The 15,131-nt window shown below is 39.5% G+C and overlaps 1 protein-coding gene across 2 annotated transcripts in view; it reads left to right on the top strand.

The window, feature by feature from the left end:
* The first annotated feature begins 318 nt into the window (after window positions 1-318).
* Window positions 319-15,131, top strand: part of ICOS (inducible T cell costimulator) — a 73,119-nt gene continuing 58,306 nt past the window's right edge. Inside the window, exon 1 of one of the 2 annotated variants that reach the window (XM_072812581.1) lies at window positions 319-499. The gene's annotated coding sequence lies outside the window, so the exon portion shown is untranslated. Of the gene's footprint in view, window positions 545-15,131 lie in introns of both variants that reach the window. The other variant, XM_072812580.1, reaches the window with a different exon arrangement.

Below are 15,131 nucleotides of genomic sequence, written 5' to 3'. Positions count from 1 at the left end.
ACTGTACAAATCAGACCTGGGTGCTGTGATTTGATTTGGCTCAGTAACTTAAAAGAGAAACTTAAGAGAATAGAGACTCAAAGGCAGATTGGAGATGGAAAATGGCTTATACAAAGGTTAATTTCTTTTTTCTTCTTTCCTCCCTTTGTTAAAAGCCTGTAGGTAAAGAATTAAGGTGCAGTCCTCATTCATATGAAGGAACATCTCAAGTCCCTGTGCCCTGGATATGAACTATGTTGAACAAGTTGCAGCTTGGCTAATTTATGAGTATAACCTTAGACATAGATTGCAATGGTCAGGGATTTGTGTGTCATTAATGGGTTTGTCAGTGGTGATGGTAGGATCTTGAAACATTTTTTCACACTGCCCATTTTTTCAACTATAACAGACTGGACACTGAACAGTGACTGGCAAAGAATAGGTTTTCAATGAATATCTCTAGTGGAATGAGTACCTGACCGAATACGAAAACGGAGCTAAGCCTTTGAATGAACCTAAGGTCAGTATTAAAGAGAAACCCTCAAACATTTGGAGAGAATTGGAGGTAAGAACCTGCAACCTTCTTTTTTTTTTTTTTTTTTAAGATTTTATTTATTTATTCATGAGAGACAGAGAGAGAGAGAGAGAGGCAGAAACATAGGCAGAGGGAGAAGCAGGCTCTATGCAGGGAGCCCGACGTGGGACTCGATCCTCAAACTGGGATCCTGCCCTGAGCCAAAGGCAGATGCTCAACCACTGAGCCACCCAGGCGTCCCAACCTGCAACCTTCTACTCAGGAAATGATATAAGAGTAAGTTGTATTCTGGAATTCTGCATTTTTAAAGAACAAGCCTCAAGCACAAAATTGCATTAACAGATTCCTCAAGTGTCTGCAAGCAGACCTGTCTTATGGTACATGCCAGAGGAGGGGTTATGTAGAGCCGGACATGGGCAGAAACCTACATGCCTCCTTGGTGGATGACTTGGGGAGGAGTATGTCACTCACAGAGGGACAACCTAGGGCAGTGTCTAGGTGTTTCCCAAATGCTGGTTTCTAAGGAAAATATTCAGCTATTTTAGAGGACTGCTTGAATAGATTTGCTTTATATTTTGATGTTAAACTCTTTCAGTCCTTTTGGGTGGTAAAGGCCTGAATATAGTGCTTATTCCTAAAGCATGTCTTTTAAATTGCTATCTTGGTTTCATGATTGGTTCAAAAGGTGAAATTGCAAAGGTAACAGCATCTAGGGAGGAAATACTGCTAAGTAACAAAGACAACTAGCTCTGAGTCCCAGAACCCCAGCACTAATTAGCTGCCAGTTTCATACAATTCATTTAACTTCTCCAGGTGTGAATTTTCTCAATATTGCCCATTTGAGGAATACATCTGTTCTGAAAGCATTTTTATATACATTGCTGAAATGTAGTAGTGAAGGAAATGGTAGTTCCTTTGACCATCATAACTGTTCTAAGAAGTAGGTAGTGTCAGACTGGTCATGACTTATTTAGACAGGAAGGTCAAGGTTTAGGGATATTAATTAACTTAGTTTAGCAACAGAGCCATATTAGGCCTAGACCGTCTTCTGGAATGTTTTTGTTGTTCAATCTGTTTTCAGCTTTATTTTATGGTAGTATTATTCCTGTGATATATTTGCAAAAGAATGTAAATGTTAATATGTTGTCTGGTAAGGTTTAAAACAAGTAAAATGTAGTAAACACAGGTTATAATCACAGTATCTTCTTGCTAGAATGTTAATTTTTATTATTGAATGAAAGGAAAGTCATGTGATTTTTAAAGTAATGCTCTTCTTTCCCCCCTCTTCCCCACCTCTAAACCTCAGAGCTGTGCTTTCTGGAAAGAACTCAATACATAAGCTCCACAACACATTAGACTCTCAACAAATTAGACCGCACACTTGGAACAGTAAGAATGGGTTTGGTGAGGTGTGCTCATCAAGAGAGGAAAGGAGCACAATTCATTTCTGAATTGGTTATCGAATTCTTCTTGTAAGTGACACGATTGAAACTGCCAATTGGCTTTGCAACCTGCTGAGTCCATATTTCTACATCTGTGAAAGCTCAGCAAATGAGCTCTTCTCAGCAAAGCAAGAGGGTTTCACCAGCAAGAAATTTGATGAGGTGTTGCACCCTGTGGCCAACCATTTCTCAAGAGACCTCTTTCTGTTTCACCCTAATGAATTCCTTTATGATTGACAGGCAGCTTTACTCATTACTTAGATTTTCCTTCATGTTATCTCCTTAGCAAATCTGGTCACCACAATACTTTTTAAAAACACAGTCACATTACTATTATGGAATCATTCAACACTAGGGCCTGAAGTCATTCAGCTAAAGTCCCTTCTCTCATTCTGTTTTCCTATGTTGAACCTTTATCAGGTGAACCCAACCATCCTCTTTATTTCTGTTGAAATAATCCATCAGGAAGTTCACTTAGTGCTATTCATAATCTTAGGCTCCCTATACTACAAAATGATGACTTCAATGAGAAGATGTTATACTAAAAACTATGATAACAAAGATTAATTTCCTTTGAGCAGGAAGATTAGTCTTGTCATTTTTAGCGTTTGGAGATGAACAGAAGCATTATTCCGTATTCCATAAAGGTAAGGCATTATGCAAAGGTCTATCAATGTTTCAGTAATAAAGAATAGGAGCTCATCCACTTAGACTCAGTTTTGGGGTAGTCTTTTACTCTTTTGGTAACTACATCTTTCATAAAGATGTTCTGAGGAATAAAATGTATTTAATAGTTGTGTAGAGGGCAAAGAATATCAAGAAAAAATGTTATATGCTTAATTTTTTGGTTGTCTGGGTGTTTTCCTTCCTTCCAGACATTAAAAGTCTGTTTCAAAGACACACTTCTAATAACAGAACAGCTACAGCTACATGAATAAACACATTGTCCATCTAAGAAAACACCATTCAGACTGCTGAAAACAGAGCCAAGTTAAACAATAGGTGCATAGAACCAATAGAGTGGCATTTTGCCACTTACTGAATTACAAGAAACAGATGTGAGTTTTTTTTTTAAAAGGGATGCATAGCTTGAACTTGGCCCATTTGTCAAGAATTAGCAAAAGGATTTCAGATTCAGGATTCAGAGAAAAGTCATGGATTCCTTTGTGTGTGCACGTGCATTTGATGATCCATCGTATGGTTTTATGGCTTTTCTCATTCAAAGATCCATGTATAATTGGAGATACTTCATGCTTTTGCTAGGCTAGGGTTGGGAAAATGAGGAATTTGTTTGGTACCACTTATTGCCACCATATTATCTATAATATTATTAACCACACATAGAATTTACTGGTCATTTTCTTACAACATAGTAGGGTGGGAGTCTGTTGGTCCTAACAAGAATTTCTAACTGGGAATTAGAGCCTCCTTGCCATAAAAATCTACTGCTATCATAACCCCTGGTAGTCTGTTTAGCTTTAAGTCTCAGTATAAGAGAAGAAGGTAGAGAGAGAAGGGAAGAGATGAGCACTGGTTAGTTTTACTGAGATTTAGCCATGCATTGAGATTTCCTGGAACAGCTTCTACCAGCAAAGCTACACTTGAAAAGTCTTCAGCCACCTTCTCATTGATTATGCATCTAGTCGAAGAGCCTCAAATGGTCTCTGTCCAGCTGCAGAGTCAGCATTTTCTCCTGTTGCTGGTAGGTTGGCAGATAGGACTTTCTCAGACTGAGAATGGGGGGATGACTTCTGGGTCAATGGGGGTAAGCTTACATTCGATTGTTATACCTATGAATTTCCTGTTGACTGATAAAGAAACAGTAAGTGAAATGGTGATCATAAAGGCTGCTCTGTCCAAGAAACTTCAGGGAAAATGATGGTGAACTCATAACACTAAGAGAAGACTGACAAAGAACATGTAATTAACCTACAGGTTCTAGAGCAATCATGATTATATCCATTGAAAATGGCATTTCTGGGCAGCCCCGGTGGCTCAGCAGTTTAGCGCCACCTTCAGTCCAGAGCCTGATCCTGGAGACCAGGGATCGAGTCCCACCATCGGGCTCCCTGCATGGAGCCTGCTTCTCCCTCTGCCTGTGTCTCTGCCTCTCTCTCTCTCTGTTTCTCTCATGAATAAATAAAGGAAATCTTTAAAAAAAAAAAAAAAAGGAAAATGGCATTTCTGTAATACTGGCGAGTGATATTTTTATATTTGTGTGTGTTTAAGAAAAACTCATGAGAGTCTTCAGGGATAAAGATTTATAAATATTTAGTACTAGCTATGAACCAAAATGGTTTTAAATACTTAACATTGAATTATTTAATTTTCATATGATGAGGTAGGAACTTTTATTACCTTCACTTGTAAGATCAGAATTGGAGCAGTGGCATCACAGAGACACCTAAGATCTGTGTGATTGTGTGGGCATTAAGGGAAAAAGGACTCTTTCAGAGACGGGGCAACTAATTTCAAATGACCTAACTAAGCTTGTGGAAGAGAATCTACACTAGGTAGTCTGAGGGCATTCCTATCCTTGTCCCAAAGTCAGAACCTATTTCTGATTTGTTAGATAAACTTGGATCCGTGACTTCTTTTCTTGTTGCTGTCTTTGAAATTTAGAGGCAGGAGGTTCTTGTTGGTCATTTAGCTTCTGCACAACTTTTTCTTTGCATTCTTCTAGGAGTGGAGTGGAGAGTCAAAACTGATTGCACTGCTTCATTCTTTTTGCTTTGGGTTTAATGTACACAGAAACCAGTAAAATCATCTGTGCAGGGAGCTAAATACAGCTAGGACTTAAAACTTCAGTAAGAAAGACAACCTCATTAGGATTGATACTGAACTAAGACCTAGCATCACAACCCGGCCATTTGTGATTGAGTATTAAAATCATGTCTCTTTCCTTTTTTCTTTCTTTATACTTCATGTTCCAAGCCCCATTAAAAAACATGTATTCTAAAATAAAGAAAGCAACAAAACAGAATTTGTGAGTAGTTCTTTGAGGCAGTGACTGTTAAATATTTGAAATGTGAAATCATGTCACTTTCAGATAAGAAGAGATGTAGAAGCTGTCGTTTGAAAGTGGGTCTTAGCCAGGAGAAGAGAACCCTCTGCAGCAACAGACAATCCAAACGGCTGCCATTCAGAAGGTGTCTGATGCCTTTCCTAGGGTTTATCCTGAACTTCCAGTAGGGAGGTGGTTATTATTCAGCTATTGTTTAAAATACAACAATAATTGTATAAAAAAGGAGAAACTCAGGAGTACTTTTAGCACTATGAACTATAATGCAAAAAATAATGAAGACCTAGTACTCTTGAAAAGCAATTTTCAAATTCGGTTAACACCTGGGCATGCCTTGTTATAACACAGCTACCAAGGGTGAACTTCTCATTTCAAAATACAGCATCCCAGATTTCGCAGTGGTCCTAAAGTGTCAAAACTATTAATGCTTTTAGTTCCTGTAAAACCACATATATCAACTGTCTGCCTTCCAGGTCAGCTCTCTGGTGAAAATGATTGAATTCTTGCAGGCTAGATCTTTGGGATAATCTGAGGAAATGAATCTGGAAAAAGTATTATTAATGGCCTACTCTTAGATCACATTTTACTGATTTGAATGGTTTTCTTTCTTTCTGTATTCAAATTAGCACAATAAGATAAAAGAAGGGAGTTGTGTCAGTGCTTCATTAAGTATGCTGGACATTTAGACAACTAGCTAGCTAGCAAGAAATATTCATAGAATCTCCTGTATGCCATGCATCACTCTAGGTCCTTCAAGGATGTCTAATTCACAAGAAATACGTCATGAGTAATCATTGAACTCCCCAGTATTTTGGTAAATTCCTACTGGAGATGCTTGTACATGGCAATACAACACAACACCCTATGGATGTAGAGCAGCTATGAATCTTAGGGAGGGATAATGTATATTTCACTTCATTTTCTTCATTTTAGTAACTCAATTTCAGATTTTGATTTATGACTACAAGCTTCATTCTGCTAGGCTAGTGGAAAGAAATATTAACCTCAGTCCTTCCTGGGGTTTCCCCATCTCTCCCCAGGATTGTGTCACACTTTTGGATCTTGTAATGTTAAGACACTGGGGTAAGCTGTCATCAGGTTCTCCCACATCTGTCCAATTCCATTGCTTCTGTCTTCTTCACCCTTTAGGAAGAGTGGCTCCCAGCCATCCCTATGCTCAGCCTGGGGTAGGGGTATCTTGGGTGAGGCTGTCCCTGGTCCCTTTGGCCTGTGTGCACTCTATAGTCATTCCCTTTCTTTTTTTTATTTCTATAAATTTATTTTTTATTGGTGTTCAATTTGCCAACATATAGAATAACACCCAGGGCTCATCCCGTCAAGTGCCCACCCCAGTGCCCATCACCCAGTCACCCCCACCCCCCACCCACCTCCCCTTCCACCACCCCTAGTTCGTTTCCCAGAGTTAGGAGTCTCTCATGTTCTGTCTCCCTTTCTGATATTTCCCACTCATTTTTTCTCCTTTCCCCTTTATTCCCTTTCACTATTTTTTATATTCCCCAAATGAATGAGACCATATAATATTTGTCCTTCTCCGATTGACTTACTTCACTCAGCATAATACCCTCCAGTTCCATCCACGTCGAAGCAAATGGTGGGTATTTGTCGTTTCTAATGGCTGAGGAATATTCCGTTGTATACATAGACCACATCTTCTTTATCCATTCATCTTTCGATGGACCCCGAGGCTCCTTCCACAGTTTGGCTATTGTGGACGTTCCCTTTCTTCTCTGCTGTCTTGCTGCTTTCCAGGTGGTGGCACCAGGGAGTGAAGTATTAGGTACCCACTACCACCGCCCCCCCACCCCCACCTACCTCTTTCTCCCCCTGACCCCTGGGGGAGTCTCTTAGGGTTGGGGGAAATCCTCTGTTCAGGCTCTTTTTTAAGCCTCTTTTTCCCTGAGGTCTTTTGTTAGAAAAAGGCAGAAAGACTAATGGGAGTAGTTCTGCCTTTTTCTCTGACACGTTCCAATTGTTTAGGATTGGATGGTTCCAAAAAAATAGTGGGCAATAATCAAATCGCCTGTGGGATAACTGGGAAAGTAGGATACCTTTTGGGAGGAAATGGATACAGTTAGAAAGAAGAGAGATAACATTTTTCTAAAGTCATTTCTCCTCCTACTTAGTGAAGATAGCACTGATACTCTGAGTCAGTTGTTCTAAGAAAGATGGTTGGAGATCATACAGTTTTATCATTCAATTTTCTAAAGGATGGAACGTTTATAACATTTTCCCCAAATTGTCTAATCTATATTTAGTTCTATGACAAGAATGGAACTAAACCCAAGCCTTTGGGGTCCTTGTTTTTTGTGTTCTCCAGAACATTCTTATATATCACAAAAATTAGTTTATTCTAAGGAGAAGAACAAACTGAAAAAGCACATCTTTATCAATGCCAATACAACACTATTTTTGTGGGTTTCAAGACAAAACTCTTTGCCAATATAACTAACTGTTCCTGGCAGTTTATTTCCAGGAACTGAAGATGTCATCTAAGGACTTGGATTGCACACAGTGAATCACCATTATGTTCTCAGGCTCAGAAGTCCAGGCCAGCTGCATGGCCAGATGGCTCACTGGTCCCAGTGGGCCTATCCTGTTGGCCTGAGAACTAGAAGCAGAACTGAGAGGGAGAGGGAGAGGGAGAGAGAGAGAGAGAGAGAGAGAAATTGTAGCCAGTGGCTGCTGCAGCTCCAGCTGTTGATATGATTCCAGATATGAACACAATGATGATCTGGCTGCCAAAAGAATAACACATATTCTGGCCAGAAAGAGAACTGCCAAGGATCTGATGATTTGCTTCAATAAATGTGTTGTGTCACAAGCATCCAGAAGACAAGTGAAGCTCAGTTGAATTCTTTCTTCAGTATTATTCAAAGGGATGCATTTTGTGATTTTTGTTGACTTTGTTATTCAAAGTATGGTTCATGGTCCAGCAGCATTGGTGTCACTTAGTGTTAGGAATGCAGAATGATCGGCTCCAACCCAACTGCAAACCCAGGGATGCAGATTATGCATTTTCAACAAGATCCCCTGGTGATTTACGTGCACCTTAGGATCGAGAAGCTTTGGAGGCAAATTAAGTCAGATTGTAGTACTGGGTCAATAGGATTGGGTAGCAAACTTGGCTGTGGACAGCATTGAGGGATGCAAGGAAAACCAGATTGAGAGAGGGGACCTGGTTCTAGACCCAGTTCTGCCACTTTCCTCAGTGTGATCCTGGAGAAATAACTCCCTTTCCTTAGGCATTGATTTCCTCTTCTATAAAATGGAAGAATAACATCTGACTTGTTTACTCGAGGATTATGGTAAAGATGAAATTAGATAATGCACCAAGAAAATGATCTGTAGAGTAGAATGCACTTTTCACACGCAAAAGGATGAAAATTGTTATACTTGTTCAGATATACTTAAAATGGAATTTGGGCTTTTTTGACTTTTGAAATGAGTCATAGCACGTTTAAGTCAATTATGATGAAAACATACATGACCAGCAAGAGCAGCCCGTGAATCAAGGAAACATACCCTCTGAACCATGTTCCTCAGATGAAATAGAATTCTGACTCATAAAAATGGATATAGTTAAGGTACTGTTTATGAAGTTAGCAGTGGTTCTTGGGCTCAAGCTGTTCATTACAACCACCTGGGGGATCTTTTAAAAACTATTGTTGCTTGGATTCCAACTCAGACCAATTGAATCAGAACCACCAGGGCTGGGACGCAGGCATTATATTTTAAAAGCTGTCCAGGTGATTCTAATGTGTAGCCAGAGTTCAGAACCACAGATGAAGTGCTCATTAGAACAAGTTGCTCTGTGCAATTGAACATTCTTGTCATGGCCAACTGTGGAATAAAACTAGGACAGGGAAATAGTTCTGTATTTCCTCCTCATGTCTCCAGAATCCCTCTTACAGGAATTCATTTTAAAATGTGAACTTGGAGAACTGAGAAAGAAGCCAGTGACCTCATTTTACAGCACCAGCAACTCTGAACATAAGACGTTGTTTGGGTTGTCTGCTATCATGTGATATGGCCCAGGTGGGGCATCACAGTTCTGGTTTATTAGGCTTTTATCAATGAGACCAGTCAACAGAGGGATGCTGAGAACTAAGGAATGGGCATCTGGACCAGAGGAAGCCCAGGAAAAAGGAAAATCTGGTTAGGAAAGGACTGAGGAATATGAGCCAGGAAAGAAGACTCACTTAAAGATTACCCAGCATTATTTGGGATGGCACAGTAAGTTACTTTGGAGCCAAGTAAACCTTCTGAGGCCTTGTGTCTCTGCTCTGGGTCACCGAGGACATAGACTGCTTTACAGAGTTCTTATTTTTTTCACCCTAGGGACCTTTTCTGACTAGAGTTTTAGCTTAGCTGAGGATGTGATTGGCCTTTTTCACACCATTCCCAAGGAATGTGGTCAGAAAGCCTCCATCTTTTTAGTATAAGCCAGTTCCTTAACATGGAAGTGGTACTCCAAGAGGAGAAACCACAGCATAATGGTTGGATGGTCTCTATCACCTAAGACTCTTTGTCTTCTTTAGCATGAGACGTAGTGACATTGGCTATGTGAAGCGTCATTCCTTGTCTTACGTGTACACAAACAGATTTGCTTCAGTTTCCTTTTCCCCAGTCTTTGCCTATCCCTCCAAATACCCAATGAGTCCAAGATCTACTTGGTCATCCTTCGTCAATTAGCATTAACTTGTCTTTCTTGCAGAGGACCTCATTGCTTCACCCAACATCTGAACCATGCTGGTCAAGAATCAGATACTTCATCTTTCCCCTTTCACAACTGGTGCTGGCTCATGGCACCAAAAACAGTAGTCTTAGACCACGCAAAGCAGAAGTAGCAATACATCTTTTCCTGCTAAGGGTTATTAATTCAGCCTCTCCCACAGATCTTTTCTTATGGGAGTATCTGCCACTGGCTATTGTATGAAAACCAACAAGAATTGAGAGAAACATTTCATTTAAAGTCATCTTCAATGGAGCACATTTATTAATAAAGCAAAAAAAGAGGTATAGTTTATTTTTTTCTGTACCATTTACCTAGAAAAAAAGAAAAAAAATTGATAGATAAGCATCTATCTTGAGGGTTGTTTTAAAATGTAAAATATCATTAGTACTAGATTGCATATTACCTGTTAATATTTTTGATACTTTACTAATGTCTGGCACTTTCTTAGTAACTAGATTTTAAAAGTGTAGAGAAAAGAATGAGACAAATGTCTTTTTAAGTTTCCTCTATTTTTTCTTCTTGTCCTTTCCCCTTTCTCAATTTTGAAGAAATGTATGATGGTAACCAGAAAGGACAAACCATCTAAAGTCAGAAGAACAGCCTTACTTTGCAGCCAGGCTTATAAATTAATGAGACTTTGACTTAATTCTGAGTCCCACTTTCTGGTCTTATTTAAAAGACAGAGAAGATAGTTGTACCTACCACCCAATGTGATTGCGAGTTTTCAAGGTAGTAATGTCTTTGGCCTTGTCAGTAGTAATTTGTGTTTAAGCAATCACAACACAAGTGATTTTTTTCCCCCTTATTTATAATTTATGCAATCATGTCTCCAAATACCAGAGCATTTAATTATTATTTTAAAACCCCACAAACCTTTATTCCCTGAGATTAAAATATGTAATATACCCATTTTAATGTAATCATATTGCCTGGAAGACCATTGGCCAAGATTCCTGACTCCATGCTTACTTCCTTTACTATTGTCTTCCCATGGCGTAGGGTCTGCAGTTTGCTCCTGCTGGTCTCCGAAGCTGTGTGCCAGTTACTGTGGTAGTGAGACTGCTCTGCAGAGGTGCATCCAGAGAGGCCAACTCTACTAAGCTGAGACTAATTCAGTTCCTGGACAATAGCCTAGACAGTAAACAGATATTGGGTATTTCTACCTCTGTCTCTTTCATTGAACTTATAGCCCAGTTCCAAATAGCTGCTTCCAGTCTTTCACTCCTTGCCACAATTCTGAAGGATGTCAGGCAACAAGACGCCATTTCTGGGGCCTCGAGAATCAAATGCCCTCTTTCTCTCTCTCTCTCTCTCTTTTTTTTTTTTTTTTTTATTTGTCAGAAGGTAGAGAGATGAATTCTTAGGTAGGTGGGGGTGGTCACATGCACCCTTTGGGGAGGTTTCCAGGTACATTATTTGGTAGGAAGAAGGTTGTCAGCCTAGAAGGGTGTAACCAGATTTGATCTCCAAAGTGTGGTAATTAACCAACCTCTCTTTAATTTTTTAAAAACAGGATATGTTGCTCAGGTGTGTTACATTTGTGGTCTTACTGGGTGTTCTTAACATCGGTACTGGCACAAGCCATAGAAATAATGGCCAAGCCTCCTTCCTGTCTCTCGTTGGACTGTAGGCTACATAAGCCATTTGATGGCCTAAAAATTCACTAAAGATGCAGTCCAGGCAATGCGTTCCAAAATGTACTTTTCCTAAAAATAATCCCTGTTCATCACACAAAAGTTTCAGAGGAAATTGTATTTAAGGCCATGCATAGAACCTTCATTTTCATGAGGCCTCTCTTGATTTCTTTAGTCAGTTCCTCATCAGTCTTTCACTTCCCATTAGAAAGTGCTGACATTACTTCTAACCTTTTGCAAACTTACTACTCTATGCGACTTCTGTAGAGCTCCTTATTTTTTCTTCCTGTTATTTTGATTTTTGAACATTTACAAGGTGTTAGGTGTCAACACCAATTAACCCCAACTATAGGCCTTTAGTCTTTTCATAGTGGGGCTCCAAGATCTTTATTACAGCCATGAACAGAGAGCTCTGTGGTTTGCCAAAATTCCAATCATTAAGTAAGAGCTCCTCTTACACTCTATTTTCTATTATGGGTTTTCCCCCCTTTTTGCTCTACTACATTTGGGAGCACAAGACTTTGGGGAAATGAAAAATGGCTCCTTTTCACCAAAACTTGGGGGCTCTCATTTTCAAGAAAGACCAGAAAACTTGGTGTTATTCTCATAAGACTCTCTGCCTTCCCAGAATCCTCGTTATGATTTAAGAGTAAATTTCTCTAAGCCATAGCTTACCTTTTTCTTCTTTTTCCCATTTCATTCTTAAATGTCAGGATTTACATCTCAAATTCTACTGTAAATGAGATTATTATTTTAGCTCTAGTTTATCCACCTTCTTATCCAACTCCAAAAGAATAGGGTCAGGAAGGAGGTCTTCATACATTTTCTTTCCCTGGTACCACAGTCCTCCATAGCTTCTAGGCCAGAGGCAGTTGTCAAATGTGGATATGTTGGGGTCCACATGGGTACGTCTGCCTTCCTTTAACCCAGACCCAGAAATCTCACATATTTGGTCAAATATTATTCAGGTATGTCTGTGAGGTTGTTTCTAGATGAGACTAACATTTAAATTGGTAAACTAAGAAAAGATTGGCCTCCCTAATGTGAGACCTTTTCAATCAGTTAAAGACCTGAATAGAACAAAAAGCTGATCCTTCTACCGGTAAGAAGGAACTTTTCTTTCCTGATTGCCTTCAAACTGGAACATTGATTTTTTCTTGCCTGCATTTGAAATGTAACACTGGATCTTCTTTTGTTTCAAGCCTGCCAGTATTCAGACTGGAACTTTACAGTGACTATTCTGGGTCTCCAGTTACCTGACTACTTGTCAGTATCCATAATGGAGTAAACCAATTCTTTATAATCTCTCTCTCTCTTTCTCAATCTCTTCCTCTCTCAATCTCCCTCCCCCCATTTATCTCTTATCCTATTGGTTATATTTCCTTGCAGAACACAGACCAATACACAAATGTAGTGATTTTATGCCTGGATATAATAAAATCTCTTGATATTCAAAGGAAAATCTTGATTTCTAGGTTTTCATGTAAGTATTGTTAGAGACTTTGTTTTCTAGTATATAGACCTTGAATCATGTGCATATAGACTTGAATTCAAGACCTGCTTCTAATCTCATCTCTGTCATCAAGTAGTTGTGAGATTAGGGACAAGTTACTTCTCTCTGGGTTCCATTTTCTCATCCATTGTATGAAGAAATTATACCATATTATCCTTACTGTCTCTTTCACCTCTAGAATCCTATGGTTTTCAAAACTAAAGTAATTAATACTCATTCAAATCATCTTTATAACTTAAAATGTGAGAGGGGGTTGAAGAGGATAAAGAGAAGGACAGGGTATCTAGGGATCTGGAGAAACATCTGCCATCTTATTTCTTCAAGTATTCTCTTTATTGCTCCTTTCATCTACTCTGAACTCATCACTATCTGGATCAGTTGGAATTTGGGCTTTGAGTATAGGTAATTGGAAATGCTGTAACAGATTGGCTTAAACAGTGACAAAATTTATTATTATCCTACATAGCAGAAAGATCAGAGGCAGGATGGGCTCCAGACCCAGTGCAGTTAAGGATCTGGTTTCACTTCCCTGTGGCCTTCTGGTTCTCCCTTCTCTGTGTTGACTTATATGGCAAGATGGCTACAGTAGTTATTTGAGGGCAGTAGAGATGAGGAAACTTCTTGCAAGAGCCCCCAACAGATTTTCCCCTGTATCTCATTGGCTAGGTTTGGCCATGCTCTCTTCTAAAGCAAGAGGAATGAAGTTGTTATGATAGGCTAGATAGGGGGTTGGCGAACTATAGCTTGTGGGTTATATCCAGGCTGTGGCCTATTTTTATATGGCCCATGATCTAAAAAAGGTTTTGTACATTTTAGAAGGGTTACAAAAACAAAGAAGAATATGCAATAGGAACATATATAGCTGAAAACCATAAAATATTTACTATCTGGCCCTTTAAAGTGAAAGTTTGCGAACCCCTAGCTTAGATGAATCAGGATCTACCTCTAGAGCTGAGAATAGGGTCAGTTGTCCTCTGAGTTACATGAAAGGGAAGTTGGATATCTGAACAAAATTGAGTCCTGTTATAGGAAGAGAGAAATGGATGTTGGTTGTGTGGGCAGCCAACTGGGTCTGCAAACACCACCTCTTCTCAGCCTCTTCATTTGTCTCAGATGTGGGAGGTAGGTCTACACTGCCAAACTGAAGTACTGGCAATGATCTGCCAAATACAAACTCTGAATATACCATTTCTTCCCAGATGGGAAGTGTTTTCTGTCCTGAATGTTCCACTTTCTCTGTTTTTAAACAGATTTCCATGTAATGGTCAGCTCTTGTTTTTCCTGGTGGAGATCTTGAACAGACTATTTTCAGAACATAGATGCAGACATACTCTCCTAGCCACACACTCACTCACACATGTAAGCTGACACATGGACATAAAAAGAGATACCCACCCCGAGCCACTCAGAACATTCAATGAAACTTCAGGAAGTTAAATTTGTATACACTATTATTGGGGCTTTTAAAGGGAAAGGCTAATTGTAGTTCCTGGTTCAGTTTTGGGTAAGCACAGATTGTATTAGGATTAACTGAACCTGCATTTAACTGATACTTTTCTTTTTCTTTAATTAATTTATTTGAGAGAGAGAGCAAGAATGGGGGGGGGCAGGTAGAGGGAGAGAGAGAATCTCAAGCAGACTCCCTGCTGAGCTTAGAGCCCAGTGTGAGGCTCCATCTCATGACCCTGAGTTCATGACCACAGCCAAAACCAGGAGCCAGAGCTCAACTGACTGAGCCACCTGGGAATCCCTAACTGATAATATTTCTAATTAGACACATGTGCTCTTTTCTGAGTCCCCTAGTATCCCACTGAGTGTAATCAGTTGTTAAATATATCCATAAGCTAAAGAAGACCCTGTAAACACCCTTTGAGAGTGCTGGTGTTTGAACATTGTTTATGACCCTAACAGAGCTTGTACTGGGGATTAGAATTCACAGACATGAAGAGCTGAATACTAATAAGCATTCATTTTCTTTAAGCCTGTTATTGACTTTGGCATATCATTCCATATTCTGCAGTTCTATAAATTCTTAAAACCAAGTGAGGACACTGTCATCACAGCCTCTGCAAAGCTGGCCAAGAATAGTGAGAGTGAAGCACAGCCTGGCTATGCCACCAGAAATTCATAGCTGAAATTTATTCTGCATATGCTTGGCATGCTGAGCAAGGATATGGTTTTCCTTGCCCTCTACTAATACTTTCAAGGGGAAAGTAAATAGTAAAGTACTTTAAAATGATTATTCATAAA

Source organism: Canis lupus, chromosome 36 (genome assembly GCF_048164855.1).
Source record: "Canis lupus baileyi chromosome 36, mCanLup2.hap1, whole genome shotgun sequence".
Classification (NCBI taxonomy): domain Eukaryota; kingdom Metazoa; phylum Chordata; class Mammalia; order Carnivora; family Canidae; genus Canis; species Canis lupus.
Note: the sequence above shows the minus strand (reverse complement) of the source record. Positions and strands in the feature narration are given on the sequence as shown.